Here is a 16,961-nt window from a genome sequence, read left to right as displayed (position 1 = left end):
CAATTTTGATCAAACTAAATATGTGTAGATCTCATCTCTAAGAATTATATGTGTGTTCCCTTTAAAAAGAAGAGGGGAGAGGGGAGAGGGGAGAGAGATTGGTAATATTTGGCAGATTAGGTTATGATCCATTATTTGACTGTCACGACCCAACCCCGTAGGCCGCGACTGGGGTCCGACCTGGACCCCCCGTACATATATCTATTAGTTGAGGTCACATTGAATCGTAAATAAGACAATATCATGTAACAGAGCCCCACTGGCGATAACATTTTCATAAACTGTAGCCCTTTTCGTTTGTATCACAACATGACAGGGCAGGCAAGCCAACAAGGCTGCCATAACATAATAACATATATCATATATCATGTAGACCCAGCTTAATCAAACTGACATACACAACCCACATATACATGTCTGCAGACCTCTAAACATATAAATGACAATATATGGCGGGACAGGGCCCCCGCCGTACCCCTGAATGGATAAAACAATTTCTATACATCCGTGGACAGTATCAAAAACTAGGCTCCGATACAATGAAGCCTCTTCCAGCTGAGCTGCATGGAATCCTAAGCTGACGGACTCCCAAAATCTGTATCTGTACCTGCGGGCATGAACGCAGCCCCCCGAGAAAGGGGGTCAGTACGATATGTGTACTGAGTATGTAAAACATAATATAATACAACTGGAAACATATCCGAGATAGAGAATCAGGGGATAAGATATCAATTCAGAAACCTGTACCTGTACTTTATGAATTACAAAAACATGCATGTTCGAGTCATATCATATAGCCGGCCCTTTCGGGGGTCCGGTGAATCATCTCTGTAAAATCATCTCTGTAAAACCATCATGGCCCTAGTGCCATCACCACCTTATTACAACACATCATCATATATTTATACACGTATCCTGGCCCTCTATTGAGGGACTCAGTGAATAATGCAGTGAACTGTGCACGAGAACATATCCTGGCCCGGGACTCAGGGAAAGATGGGTTACAGTATACACGAGTAGAGTAGTGAGTAACTATATGCAATTTAAATCATTATCAGAGACTCGACAGAATAAGAAACTTAAGCTTTTATTTGAGAACCCGAGTAACGGTGTAGTCATCTCGAGTGTCCTCTAAATGCCATTATGGGCTGTCTCAATTATAATCTCGGGGCTTCTAGACATATACTAAAGTAAAGACAAATCACTTATGGAACCAGAAACATTTGTTAACATATAGTCTGTAAGACTTGGACCCTGTACATTTGTTACCTTTTTAACATATAAAAGTTTCCAGGGAAATAGTTCGATTATTATAAAAGTTCGATATTCAGACGTAAATAAGAGATGCTAAGAATGGAGTTACCTCGGAACTAATATCATGTTTAACCTAAAACTAAGACATGCCAGAAGAAGAAAGAGAATAAACTATATATGGTCTGTACTTTCCTTTATGGGATCTGCATACACATATTTCATACCCGGCCCATCATGGGGCTCGGTGAATCATTATGGCATCATAATCTCACTTTCGTATCAAATACGTATCATAGGAAATGAGAAATAGCTTTCCACATACTAGTGTTTAACACATAAAAGCCTTACTAGGCAATACTCAATTCTTTCAGAAATTCCAATACTAAGCAGTGGATATGGGTTATGAGGCATACTTGGAGTTTTGGGAATGGAATTATCCCCACATTCCACACACACTTCACTTAAGGCTAAAACTTGCCAAAAGGAAAGAAAGATAGTTGTACGAATTTATACCAAAACATGCCAAGAGAAAGCTTTACATACCTTTTGGGAGTTACCCTTTATCCTGCTCGTCTCGTCGTCTTCCGAACCTATTCAATATGAAAGTAATACGAATATCAACTACTCTAAACTTTCCAGCATCTTCGATTATGCCTTAATGTTAATGGAATCTATTTCCTTAGTCGTTTCCTCGACTAGTCCTTTAGTTTGTTAAGGCGTTAACGAAAATTGGGCAGCACCTCCCCTATAATATGCCCCATCAAAATTTCCAATTAGGTCCCTAAGACCTACAGCCAACCAACAACAACAACCTGCAGCAATTCATACCAACAATATACAACATACACTCCAAACAACTTATAAAAAAAATACGATATCTCAATAGGGCGTCTAGCCTTTATGTTGTGACGCCTTTAATTATACGTAACGAGGGGTCATGTGGCTTCGACTAGAAGCACCCTAACCCACATTAGTACATATTCAGGCCCTGCAACAACAAGCCACACCCCTGCAGAGCAACTCACAAGAACAATACTTTGTTTCGACAACAATTCAACTATAACGACTACAAATTAGTTTATTCCGAACGCCAAGTATTTCTAAGCCATTTTCATATTTCCAGCCACCAATAGAGAGTGTAACATGCTCCATCAGAACACATAAAGCTCAAATTTAAAGAAGAAACCTTACCTTACGTTAAACTCGTCAAACTCGCCAAAACTATCCAAAATGTGAAATCTGGACAGTTTACTGTTTCACCTTGTCGCTTCGTTTCGAAGGGGTAATGGAGGGAAACAGGATTTACGCCCTTCATGAAAGTTATACACATATGTCTTAGGGTCGCAAACAATTTCGAATCAACCCTACATCAATTTTGTACAAAAAGATATGACCAAAATACTTACAGCTGTCCGTGTAGAATTTCCAAAACCAAATCTGAGTAGAACCTCCTCTACACTTCATTACCATTTTTCGAACTGATACAAGTACAACTGGATTTTGGAGTCTGAATGAAATCTATAGAGCCACGAAATACCTTTCCAAAACATATTAAATCACTCGAAACAAATCTGTACACAAGAAGTTATACCAATATTACTAATCACTGTCCCTTCCAAAAACGGGTTGGTTAATTAATTCTTAACATTTTCTCCTTCGACTTTCTCTTATTTTCTCTTCCAAATTCCAATTGAAAAGCTGGAGTTTTACTTCCATGAAGGTCTTAAAATACATATATACATATCCACATACTTAAGGTACACCGTATATAATTAATTCACGGAAGAAAATTGGAAAACTCACCTTTAATTCTTCCAAAATGTTGCTGCCTTGTTCCTTTTGGTTCTTCACGTTTTTGTTTTCTATGTTGGCTGCTGTTTTTGGATAATGAACAGCTTAAGAATCATATATACATATATATATGAGGTGACACATGTCAGCCCCTAAGGGTGACACGTGTCAACCCCTTATTGGGCCACCTCAACATGCGGCCAATGGGGTGCTGCCATGTGGCAGTGGGGTCCACCTCCCCCCAAGCAGGTGGGTCACCTACTTGACCCCAAGCAGGTGGGTCACCTGCCTGCTTAGGTGCAGCCACGTGTCACCCTCCCATTGGCTGCCCCGCGAAATTTTTTTCTCTTCCTCGTGGGTTCGTAATCTTGTTCGTAATATCGTCTCAATTTACGAGCCTATGAAACCCTTGCTACGTAAGCTTGGTATGTAATCAAGTAACTCATGTATGTAAGATTTCTAAATTAGTAGCTTACGTAGATAAGTCGAGTCATACGACTCGTTACTTGGCCTCCTATTCCTTCCGGATTCTTATGATTCCCCTTCCAACCTTCTCTACCACGGGGTATCACATCCTCCCTTCATTGGAGTCATTGGATAGTGTCGTAGCATATCCGGTTCATATGGTAATGTCCAAGGAACTTATGAGACATTCTGAGTTTAAAAAGGGTGGGGTGTAACATCCTTCCCCCCTTTAGAACATTCGTCCCCGAATGTTAAACAAAACCTCCCTTAGAACTTATAGAGACCATCGGGGGATTCGTTTCTATTTCCTTTCACATATTTCCATCGAAGTACTTAGTATACGACTTTCAGGAGTTGGGGTTACCTGTTGACCTGGTGTTTTATGTCCTCTTTTTAATTTCTTAGGTCATCCCCTTTTCTAGTTTTGATTTTGCCACAATACCTTGACGGAAGGCACGTCTTCAGTTCGCAACCTTCTAATTTGCCAATCGAAGATGGCAATAAGTTTCTCCTCATAGGATAACTCTCCCATCTCATGGACTTCATTTATAAGACATACTATGGGTGGATCGCTAGTACATTCGCGAAATATCTATATCTGATAGGCTGGGCGTATGGTCTCCAAATCAAGTGGTAAGCTCAACTTACCAGCCGCGTTGCCCACCTTACGCGCAACCTGATACAGTCTAACATATTCTGGGTCAAGTTCCTTTTCTAGGTGACCCCATTATGAACATCCAATCATCAACTTGAACTCTGCATGTCGACGTCGATTATCTGTATATCATTCCTCCCGATTCTGGCTTTTAGTCAATAGTTTGCTTAATCATATCGGGGCCATTGGAATACTGGAGTAGTAATTATTATTGTAGTCAACTTGATAAGTGAGGGATAATTATTCCGACTACCTTCAAAGTTAGTCTCCCGGCTTGTGACATATCTTCTAGCGTCTAATAGTGCGCTCAGTCTGTTTAGTATCTCGAGGGAGAAATGCGGTACTAAGACCTGTCTGTGCTCCTGACCTCTTCTTGGACTGATCTCAAGACGTTAATTATAATTGAAGTCCCTTTATCTGGGATATTGGATAAGGAAACCTCACGGAACCTTACCATTCTCCATGTTCTATAACTCCCTCTAATTTCAGCAGCATAGGTGCTCTTGATTGGATGCAAATGGGCTGATTCATTAGCCTAATCACAACAACTCATATAGCACCCTACTCTTACCGAGTATAAAATGGGTGCGTAATGACGTGGATAATTTGGTAACCGTTAGCCTCGTATAGTCTTTCTCGACTCTTTTCAGAACTTTAATTGGCCTATATTGTTATTCTGTGGTTTTCCACTCGTTAACTGGTTCTATGTTGACGAGTTGTGGCATTCGAGTGCGTCGTCAATTAGCAATTAGCTAATCCTTCTTGTTTTTCTTAAGCCCTTGTTACAATTTCCTTAACGTATCTTATAATACTCTGGGTACATAATCTCATATCGTTTCTCCGTTACTAGTTCAGATTCTTCCATCTCGTGCGATCACACCAGTACTAACGTATTAAGTTCCATCAAAATATTGAAGTTAAGCGTGCTGGGGTGAGAGTAAGATCGGGATGGGTGACCTTCCTGGGAAGTCTTCGTGTATCGTTTCACTGTAATCCTTTCTACGATGTGCGGGCACTCAATTTAGCCCAAGATTTACCTTAGTGTTGTCTCGCGAGTCTTTATGTTTTGCCCTGTCCTTCCTTTGTTATCTTGCGACCAGTATCGGCGTAGACCTTTAGTTCCGCTATGACCATGTCCCTTTTTGATCATTTTGGTTTAACTTCCCCTATTGTATCCCCCCCCCTTTCTGTACGCACCCATTCATTAGGGTGGGCTACTGAGTAGCGCTAAAGTTCTTTCATATAGTGACCTTTGGAGCAATTTTGAGTTTTGGCTATTATTAGCTGGCATAGCTTTAAAGGAATTTGACATATAAGCTCTCCTATCCTTTATTCACTTTGTGTTCTTCTCATTTTCTACCACAGGAGGCTTTCTATTCTTTTTTCCTTGGTTATACATTTATCGCAACATCATTTGCGACCAACTCTATAACCAACATTTTGGCTTTTGGTCTAGCATGTTATCATTATCCTTCGTAGTGTCTCTTGAATTATTCGATATCCTTTTATTGATACATTCTTCTGTTTTTATACGCAGCCAACTTCTAGTGTTATGTTGTTCAGGGTCTCGTCACAAACTTCTTAACGCTGCCTTATGTAGCATTCTGGCTTCCGTTCAATTACTGGTGGCTTCCAGACCTTTCTAACTTGGTTCAGCAGGATATCTTATTGAAGTTTAGACGTCTATCTCACATTTATTGCTATATTAATTGCCTCCTCCTACCTTTGCTGTTTTCTCATTAACTTCCCCCCTTTAGGGGGTACCCGCACTTTTCTCTGTTTGTACTTTGTAGTCGTTCAATTTCAATTAGGCAACACTAGTATTCCAATGATAACTATTCCAAGTTTTCTTGAAGCGGTGGCTTTGTCCCAACTTATATCCTTTGTTTATTGGGACGAATAAAAGTTGCATCATTTGTTCCTTAAGTTTTCCATCCTCGTCCCTTAAGGGTTCCACTATTTTTGGGGCGACGTTGTGTACACGCGTCATTTTTTTTATATCTTAAGCCCCATGCTCTTACTGCGTTCTCAATGCAGGTCTTTTAACTTAGTTAGCCGCTACCAATGGCGCCTTATTAGCGGTCTCACTTTATCCTTGCATACTGGTATCACACTATTTAATTCATACTTATATATCCCCTTTTTAATTCGTATCCGTATTCAGTTCCTGACATCTCTTTGTGGTACTTCTATTAGAAGTTCTTTCCCTAATTAGTCGGTGGCAAATTATAAATTATTGTCGTACATCATTTTCCAACCATTGTTGAAAGAAATTAGAACCTCTAAAACATCACAGTACCCCTTTTTTTTGTACTTGACCTACCTGGTCTCCTTCTGAGTTTATCTTCGAGTTATGAACACTCATCTAGTTTAGAATTAGGAGTTGAGGGCTTGGTATTTTATTTATTTTTTAAAAAAAGAGTGAAACTCATTCGCGGGACATCTTATCCTTTATTCTGAGCCCTCTGTGTATATTCCTACAATACAAATATGGCTGGAGATACCGTAATCTGAACTTTACTACTTAAATAAGCCTTTGTTTCTCCGAAATAAAATTCTTCGAGTGAAAAGGGTGCCCCTTATCGACCACCTAAAGGGTACCTCTTACAGCTTTAGTTGAACACAGTAGGGGTACTTGGTATTAATTCCTTAGACATCTCAAAAATCTATGTTTCATTCCCTGTTCTTTGTTCTGGAAAAATTTCGGCAGAGTTTCCTCTATATTTCTTACTTATCGCAAAACCTGCACACAGAAAATACCAACAATGCCTCACAGGGCCAGCATATATATTTACATATCATATCACAGCCGCACAGGGCTTTCAATGTCATTTTTTTTTCGCAGCAACACAGGGCTTTCAAAGTCAACAATAATATAAAAATATTGGACTTACCTCATATGTCCAACTTCAAACTGCATCTGTTGCACTTTTTGTCTGCTTTCCTTTCAAATTTCAACTTTACATTTCAATAATACTTCTACTTCAATACCTTACCCGACGAATATCTTTTTTTTGGCTTAACTTTACTTACCTGCATGCTTTGTAACTTTCCATGTCGTCAATTACTTCTTTCTGTTGGTGTCGTCCTTCTGTTAAGATCCAAGGTTAGTATAAAGAATTTTTCCTATGACTCAGATCTAAAGCACGATCTCAGATGTAGAAGAAAGGTAACATCCTAAATGTCCTATAGCTTCCTGTTTATAGATGTGGCGCGCAACACATCGATAACCAAGACTCTATTAGACACGGTCTGCAGACACTCCGAGGACGAACTGCTCTGATACCACTTTTGTCACGACCCAACCCCGTAGGCCGCGACTGGGGTCCGACCTGGACCCCCCGTACATATATCTATTAGTTGAGGTCACATTGAATCGTAAATAAGACAATATCATGTAACAGAGCCCCACTGGCGATAACATTTTCATAAACTGTAGCCCTTTTCGTTTGTATCACAACATGACAGGGCAGGCAAGCCAACAAGGCTGCCATAACATAATAACATATATCATATATCATGTAGACCCAGCTTAATCAAACTGACATACACAACCCACATATACATGTCTGCAGACCTCTAAACATATAAATGACAATATATGGCGGGACAGGGCCCCCGCCGTACCCCTGAATGGATAAAACAATTTCTATACATCCGTGGACAGTATCAAAAACTAGGCTCCGATACAATGAAGCCTCTTCCAGCTGAGCTGCATGGAATCCTAAGCTGACGGACTCCCAAAATCTGTATCTGTACCTGCGGGCATGAACGCAGCCCCCCGAGAAAGGGGGTCAGTACGATATGTGTACTGAGTATGTAAAACATAATATAATACAACTGGAAACATATCCGAGATAGAGAATCAGGGGATAAGATATCAATTCAGAAACCTGTACCTGTACTTTATGAATTACAAAAACATGCATGTTCGAGTCATATCATATAGCCGGCCCTTTCGGGGGTCCGGTGAATCATCTCTGTAAAATCATCTCTGTAAAACCATCATGGCCCTAGTGCCATCACCACCTTATTACAACACATCATCATATATTTATACACGTATCCTGGCCCTCTATTGAGGGACTCAGTGAATAATGCAGTGAACTGTGCACGAGAACATATCCTGGCCCGGGACTCAGGGAAAGATGGGTTACAGTATACACGAGTAGAGTAGTGAGTAACTATATGCAATTTAAATCATTATTAGAGACTCGACAGAATAAGAAACTTAAGCTTTTATTTGAGAACCCGAGTAACGGTGTAGTCATCTCGAGTGTCCTCTAAATGCCATTATGGGCTGTCTCAATTATAATCTCGGGGCTTCTAGACATATACTAAAGTAAAGACAAATCACTTATGGAACCAGAAACATTTGTTAACATATAGTCTGTAAGACTTGGACCCTGTACATTTGTTACCTTTTTAACATATAAAAGTTTCCAGGGAAATAGTTCGATTATTATAAAAGTTCGATATTCAGACGTAAATAAGAGATGCTAAGAATGGAGTTACCTCGGAACTAATATCATGTTTAACCTAAAACTAAGACATGCCAGAAGAAGAAAGAGAATAAACTATATATGGTCTGTACTTTCCTTTATGGGATCTGCATACACATATTTCATACCCGGCCCATCATGGGGCTCGGTGAATCATTATGGCATCATAATCTCACTTTCGTATCAAATACGTATCATAGGAAATGAGAAATAGCTTTCCACATACTAGTGTTTAACACATAAAAGCCTTACTAGGCAATACTCAATTCTTTCAGAAATTCCAATACTAAGCAGTGGATATGGGTTATGAGGCATACTTGGAGTTTTGGGAATGGAATTATCCCCACATTCCACACACACTTCACTTAAGGCTAAAACTTGCCAAAAGGAAAGAAAGATAGTTGTACGAATTTATACCAAAACATGCCAAGAGAAAGCTTTACATACCTTTTGGGAGTTACCCTTTATCCTGCTCGTCTCGTCGTCTTCCGAACCTATTCAATATGAAAGTAATACGAATATCAACTACTCTAAACTTTCCAGCATCTTCGATTATGCCTTAATGTTAATGGAATCTATTTCCTTAGTCGTTTCCTCGACTAGTCCTTTAGTTTGTTAAGGCGTTAACGAAAATTGGGCAGCACCTCCCCTATAATATGCCCCATCAAAATTTCCAATTAGGTCCCTAAGACCTACAGCCAACCAACAACAACAACCTGCAGCAATTCATACCAACAATATACAACATACACTCCAAACAACTTATAAAAAAAATACGATATCTCAATAGGGCGTCTAGCCTTTATGTTGTGACGCCTTTAATTATACGTAACGAGGGGTCATGTGGCTTCGACTAGAAGCACCCTAACCCACATTAGTACATATTCAGGCCCTGCAACAACAAGCCACACCCCTGCAGAGCAACTCACAAGAACAATACTTTGTTTCGACAACAATTCAACTATAACGACTACAAATTAGTTTATTCCGAACGCCAAGTATTTCTAAGCCATTTTCATATTTCCAGCCACCAATAGAGAGTGTAACATGCTCCATCAGAACACATAAAGCTCAAATTTAAAGAAGAAACCTTACCTTACGTTAAACTCGTCAAACTCGCCAAAACTATCCAAAATGTGAAATCTGGACAGTTTACTGTTTCACCTTGTCGCTTCGTTTCGAAGGGGTAATGGAGGGAAACAGGATTTACGCCCTTCATGAAAGTTATACACATATGTCTTAGGGTCGCAAACAATTTCGAATCAACCCTACATCAATTTTGTACAAAAAGATATGACCAAAATACTTACAGCTGTCCGTGTAGAATTTCCAAAACCAAATCTGAGCAGTACCTCCTCTACACTTCATTACCATTTTTCGAACTGATACAAGTACAACTGGATTTTGGAGTCTGAATGAAAGATATAGAGCCACGAAATACCTTTCCAAAACATATTAAATCACTCGAAACAAATCTGTACACAAGAAGTTATACCAATATTACTAATCACTGTCCCTTCCAAAAACGGGTTGGTTAATTAATTCTTAACATTTTCTCCTTCGACTTTCTCTTATTTTCTCTTCCAAATTCCAATTGAAAAGCTGGAGTTTTACTTCCATGAAGGTCTTAAAATACATATATACATATCCACATACTTAAGGTACACCGTATATAATTAATTCACGGAAGAAAATTGGAAAACTCACCTTTAATTCTTCCAAAATGTTGCTGCCTTGTTCCTTTTGGTTCTTCACGTTTTTGTTTTCTATGTTGGCTGCTGTTTTTGGATAATGAACAGCTTAAGAATCATATATACATATATATATGAGGTGACACATGTCAGCCCCTAAGGGTGACACGTGTCAACCCCTTATTGGGCCACCTCAACATGCGGCCAATGGGGTGCTGCCATGTGGCAGTGGGGTCCACCTCCCCCCAAGCAGGTGGGTCACCTACTTGACCCCAAGCAGGTGGGTCACCTGCCTGCTTAGGTGCAGCCACGTGTCACCCTCCCATTGGCTGCCCCGCGAAATTTTTTTCTCTTCCTCGTGGGTTCGTAATCTTGTTCGTAATATCGTCTCAATTTACGAGCCTATGAAACCCTTGCTACGTAAGCTTGGTATGTAATCAAGTAACTCATGTATGTAAGATTTCTAAATTAGTAGCTTACGTAGATAAGTCGAGTCATACGACTCGTTACTTGGCCTCCTATTCCTTCCGGATTCTTATGATTCCCCTTCCAACCTTCTCTACCACGGGGTATCACATCCTCCCTTCATTGGAGTCATTGGATAGTGTCGTAGCATATCCGGTTCATATGGTAATGTCCAAGGAACTTATGAGACATTCTGAGTTTAAAAAGGGTGGGGTGTAACATTGACCTAATCCTTTTTTATCCAAGCAAGGTACATTTGCAGTCGCATATTGTTTTCTTCTCCTTTTATTTGAAGTTCAATGTCAGAATAAAAAAAGAGTTACATAAAATATGCAGATTCAAAAAAACTTTGTATTGATTGAAGCAATCTCCGAGGGCGTGGGTTGAGAAGTTCAGTAAGACCATAGTTTAGTTTGGCTACAAAAAGTGTGCTTCTGATCACACACTTTGTAATAAAGGGTGAAAAGTGAGTTGGGTAAAAATTTGAGGAAAGATAGAGAGCTCTCTAGGCTTTCTTGATCAAATTGAGAGCTCGCTTTGTTAGTCCATGAATACGCCGCACACCCGCACCCAACAGTAGTTTGAAAAATTGCCCTATTTGGGAATGTCCGAATCTATGCTGATTTTCAGCTCGTCAAAGTATTTCATTGATTACTACGACCTTTCTCCTCTTTAGGTATCTGAAACAACAAGTCCATAATTACGAATCTCTATTAATATTTTTTTTTAAATCTAATTAAAGTTTTCTCCCTTTCAAGTGAACTAATGCCGAATGGGGTCTTCACCTAATAATTAATTTTATCCGTTTTAACTCATTATTATTCCACTGACGATTACAATACATTTATCAAAGCAGAATAAGTCAATTTAATCCAACCCGATCATTTGCCGTCCATAATCTCAACAACCTATAGCTGTAATTTTGTAGTTCAAATTGGTATTTTTCACGGTAAATAATATATATATTCGTTTGCTTCCTGCAATTTCTTCTTTGATAATTAGGTAAAAAATCACTTGAAGCCTTATTGTAGACTTTGGTTATTTAATTATGTCACGGCAAAATAAACCTCAAGATAATCATCCAAAGATTGATTATAATATTACTACTGATAAAGAAATTATAATTTTGACATAATGAAAAAAAATAAAATACTGCCTACTTTGAAATGTACTCGAGATTAGAATTTATTTGGACGCTTTATATAGAACAAATGCCACATGACTTTTTACACAAGCATATAATTATAGATAGCCATTGCTTGTAATGACTCAACATTAATAGGTATATAACAATCAATCACTATAAAAAAAAAAATCCATAATACGAGATTGTTATAGAAGGGTCTAATCATATTTGTTTGTTTTATTTTTGTCTCTTAAATTTGTTTCCAAATGAGGGGCATAATTTGATCAACCATGCCTAGTGGATTATTATTATACTCCATTTACGCGGCAAATAGACATAATCATTAAAATCAAACATGTAATTAATTAACTTTTTCACTTTCTTGAGAATTTATTTTAAAATTAAATAAAATATTAGCAGACATTTTTAAGACATGAGCCTAAAACAATGGTCAACTACTTAATCAAATTATATATAATTACCCCGTAATTAATATCTAAAAAAAATTGCAAAGAAATTTTCACACTTACATCGACATGGACTTAGGGTGTGTTTGAAGAAATGTTCTCCATTGAAAGAAAGAAAAAAATAGATTTTTTTTTTGAAAAATAATTTAGAAAATATTTTTTTTATTTCCGTACTTTCATTAGAAAAGCTATTTTTTTCATTAAAAAAAAACTTATTTTATTAGAAAAAAATGTTTTTTTAACCAAACAAACAAACCGTTTTCAGAAAATATTTTCCTCCCTAACAAACACACCCTTAAATTTGTTACCTTAATTCTTTAAAGTGATGATGTCAAATATTACTGTAGAATAAATTAATTATATTGGTGATTAATGTCATCTTTTTGGAAATCTAAAGTGTGATAGGACTTGGGAGAGTAATAATCTTGGGCAGAACTAGTCAGTAAAGAATGATCAGTTGAACGTCTTTATCAAAAAATTATATGTATATAAGTCAAATATTATTGCTTTATATACATGTATATCAAATTTTGAACATATTCAACAAGCAAAGTTTTGATTTTCATCATCGGTGAGTGAGGAAGTTTTATTTTGAAGTAACTTGCTCATAAGATAAACATTAGTACAATTTGTCAACGATAAAATCGTCATTTCTTTAATTTGCCTAGTTTTGTGTTAACAATATTTTTTATTTATTTTGTCAACGATAAGATAATTTCTTTAATTTGTCTAGCTTTCTTGTTAATGATATATTTATTGTAGAAGTCAATAAGATTACTATCATATATATTTGGAGAGAGTCGATTTTAGATTTGAATCATGTGACTTATGAAAAAAATATAAAATTTTTATTTAGTTAAATCTTCAAATAGCCAAATAAATGAAATTATTTTATGATCTTATGATTGACTTCTTTGATTAGTGTGAGAACTCAATCTCTTATCCCAAGTTGTCTTTCCCAAAAGACACAAGACTAATTGCAAAATAATGTTTTGATCATGAATATCTTTGATTTTGTTGATGATATCAAGTCAACCTAATATTTTTTTGAACTCTTTTTTAGTTACTTTTGACTTTCCTTCAGTATACTAGAAAAAGACTATTATTTTATTTACAATATATAATTATGATGTTTGAGTCAGTTTAAATGTATTTTGATTAATTCTATGAGATAGCAGCTATTTTCTACCAAAAATTCAAATTTATATCCATTAAAAATAGAAATGACATAAATTTAATTTCTTCATTCTCATGATTCAAAACAAGATTTGTTATTAAGGGTGGAGTGGTCTCCTCTTACTATACCTATTGATGGTGAATATTAATCTCTCTGATCCAAAATACTTGTCATCGCTTTTGCTTGTCCACATTCAAATTATAATATTCCTTTACCAAAATTTTAAGAGGTGTTCTTTCTATCATATCGATATATGAAAAATTATAATTTATATTTTTTCGTATAATTTTTGAATATATAAATTTTATTTTAAAAATATTAAATTAATTTAAATTCAATATAATTTAAAAAATTAGTTAAATTAAATCTTGAAAAGAGAAAAATAACACATATTTTGAAACAGTGGGAATAATTAATTTTTTCAAAAGTAACAAAGTAAACTTATCTCAAATACATTGCATTAGTCCAACATCAACTTGGTGCTATATTTTTAAAAAAAATTCAAAGTAAATAGCATATGTTTAATGTGTATGGTGCAGTATTCAAAAATTGTGTTCTTTTAATTCAACATTTAGTGCCTTCAAATCTTTGTCCTAATTAATTCCCACTTCAAACAAGACCAATATGTAATTTAATCATATTTTTCCTCAATGTCTCACATGTTTTTTTAAAATAAAATAAATTAACATAGTTACATTTGCACTATAGATGTTCCAATTAAATAAGAAATTAAAAATCATGATGAATGTACTTTACATTTTCTTAGTATCAAGTAGCCATTTTAAAAATATACTTACCTCATACTCAAAAATATTTACACTTTTTTACATTTTCTTAGTAAAAGGTAGCCTTTATAATCTCTATAATAATATAACATAAAATCATGATGAAATTTACTTTTTACATTTTTTAGTAACAACTAGCCATTCTAAAATATACCTCCAACTCATTTGTGATCCTTTATAAGATAGCCTAATGAGTAGTAATTCAACTACCCAATTGAAAAAAAAAACTACCAATGAAAACACAAAAAAGAATCCACTATTGTTTCTTTTAAGTTTTAAATAGAAAAAATTGAGAGGTTATATGAATTCTATCTTCTTTTTCCACCTTCCTATTCCTTTCTGCAGCACTAGAATTATCAATAATTCACTTATATTTTTAAGTAGACGGTTGTGACGGGATGAATATGATATTTTCAACTTTAATTAGAGATTTTGATTTTGAATTCGAAAAATAGAAAGAAAGAAAAAAGTTGACAGGGAACACTTTCTTTTTTAATGGACCTTACGCTTGCATCACAAATTTGAATTGGCCTGATTAGTGAGTTACAGAAACTGAATTATAGTTATACCAAAAAAATATACTTATTACTTTTAAAAAAAATATCATTAAGAGTTGTGGTGATATGGATAGGATCGTTTCACCTTTAACTAGAGGCTTCATGTTTGAATCCTGACAATGAAAAAAATAATCTGGTAATGAACGTTCTCCTACTTAATAGACCTTACGCGATGTAAATTCATATTAATCGGACTAGTAAATTAATGATTATACCAAAAAAGTTATATTTTTTAAAATTTTTAGTGGAAAGATGATTATTAAAGATATAACCATTTCTATGTTCCTTGCATATAGTCATTTCCTTCATTGGTCCCTTTGAGCACTATGCCTTATAACGCTAAAAATTTAGGTACACTTTTATATATGAAAAACATTATTATAAACTATGTGAGGTTGGTAATTATTATAATTATATGTTACTAGGTATTTGTAGATAAAATCTACCATGTTGAGTTTTGTTATATTAAACTAGGTAATGGACATAAACTCTTAAACTATTGAAGGTAGAGATAATCGTTCAGATTTTATTGTGAAAGAAAAATTTGCTTAATTTTTGGGTAGTAATCGCTTGATTTTTGGGAGTAAGTATTTGGAGATGATAGGTGGTTTAGTGCGGCTATGGGGTGAGTTCAGCCTTAACTTGTAAAAGACTCAATTCGCATTGTTTCTGATGGCGGAGTCAGAATTTTTATTAAGAGGTTTCAAAATTTAAAGAGTAGACACACAAACTAGCCAAAGGAGGTTCAACATCTATTATATATATATAGGCGAAACCCATCGGTGGCCCCCTAAAATTGGCACTATATATATAGGCGAAACCCATCGGTGGCCCCCTAAAGTTGGCATCAACTTTCACTTAGACACCTCAACTGGGCTTTATTCATTTTAGACACCTCAAGTAAGGTTCCGATGTGTCATTTTGACACTTTGTGTTGACTTGGCACATTGTGTGTGCTGCATCCATTTTAAGCATGTGAAGAGCACTTTTTCTTAAAAAATAATATTTTTTTGTTGTTGTTCTTCTTCATTTTTTAACATTGTTTTGGACTGGTTCGGAATTCTTTGACCTAGAAGCTGTTGTTGATAGTGATGAGGATGAGGAAGAAGAAGAAGGCGAACTATCTATTCTGTTTTCTTTTGGTTGTTAATTTGATTTATAGCTTAATTTGTTTACTTGACTGCATCAAAGAATGAAGAATTTCACAAAAATGTATTGAAAATATTATTTTTTTTAAAAAAAGGGAATTGGGGATAAGCAGATGAAGTAGGATCGGGAATAGGTGGAGAGTTTTATTTTTTATTAACACGGTCTGTCAGATCTTTAGGGTCAATTTGAACATATGTTTGAAGCTGAACTTGTTTTTTTTTCCCCACTTTAGATGATATGGATAGCGTTGGGTGGGTGTTGCAGGAGAAGAAGATCTGGTGGGGTGGGGGAGGGGTTAGGGTTGGGGTGGGTGGGGTTGGAGAAGACGACGGCGGGGTGGGAGAGGGGTTGGGGTTGGGGTGGGTGGGGTTGGAGAAGATGACGGCGGGGTGGGTGGGGGTTAATAGTTGTTAATTTTTATTTTTAAAAAAATTATTATTTAGATAAAAAAAAAGCCATGTGTCATCAAATTATTGATCATTTTTTCTACTCAAAAGTCATTATTTAATAATTATTTTTGATATATATATATATATATATATATATATATGTCATGTGTCTTTATTTAATTCGCTGTTTTTGACACGTCAGGCGATTGCATTGCACATACTTAATATATTTTGGTGATTGTAAAAAAAGTGTCAAAATGACACATTCGACTCTTACATAAGGTGTCTAAAATGAACATCTCCTGGTTTAGGTGTCTAAGTGAAAGTTGGTGCCAACTTTAGGGGGCCACCGATGGATTTCGCCATATATATATATATATATAAATATTTTAATCATGTATAAATAGTATAATTTTCAGTGGAAAGGGGTTCAGATGAACCCCTGAACTCAAGGTAGTTCCGCTCCTGATTGTTCCGCTCCATAAAAC

The sequence above is a fragment of the Solanum dulcamara genome, chromosome 6 (genome assembly GCF_947179165.1).
Source record: "Solanum dulcamara chromosome 6, daSolDulc1.2, whole genome shotgun sequence".
NCBI lineage: Eukaryota > Viridiplantae > Streptophyta > Magnoliopsida > Solanales > Solanaceae > Solanum > Solanum dulcamara.
This window is presented reverse-complemented; position numbering follows the sequence as displayed.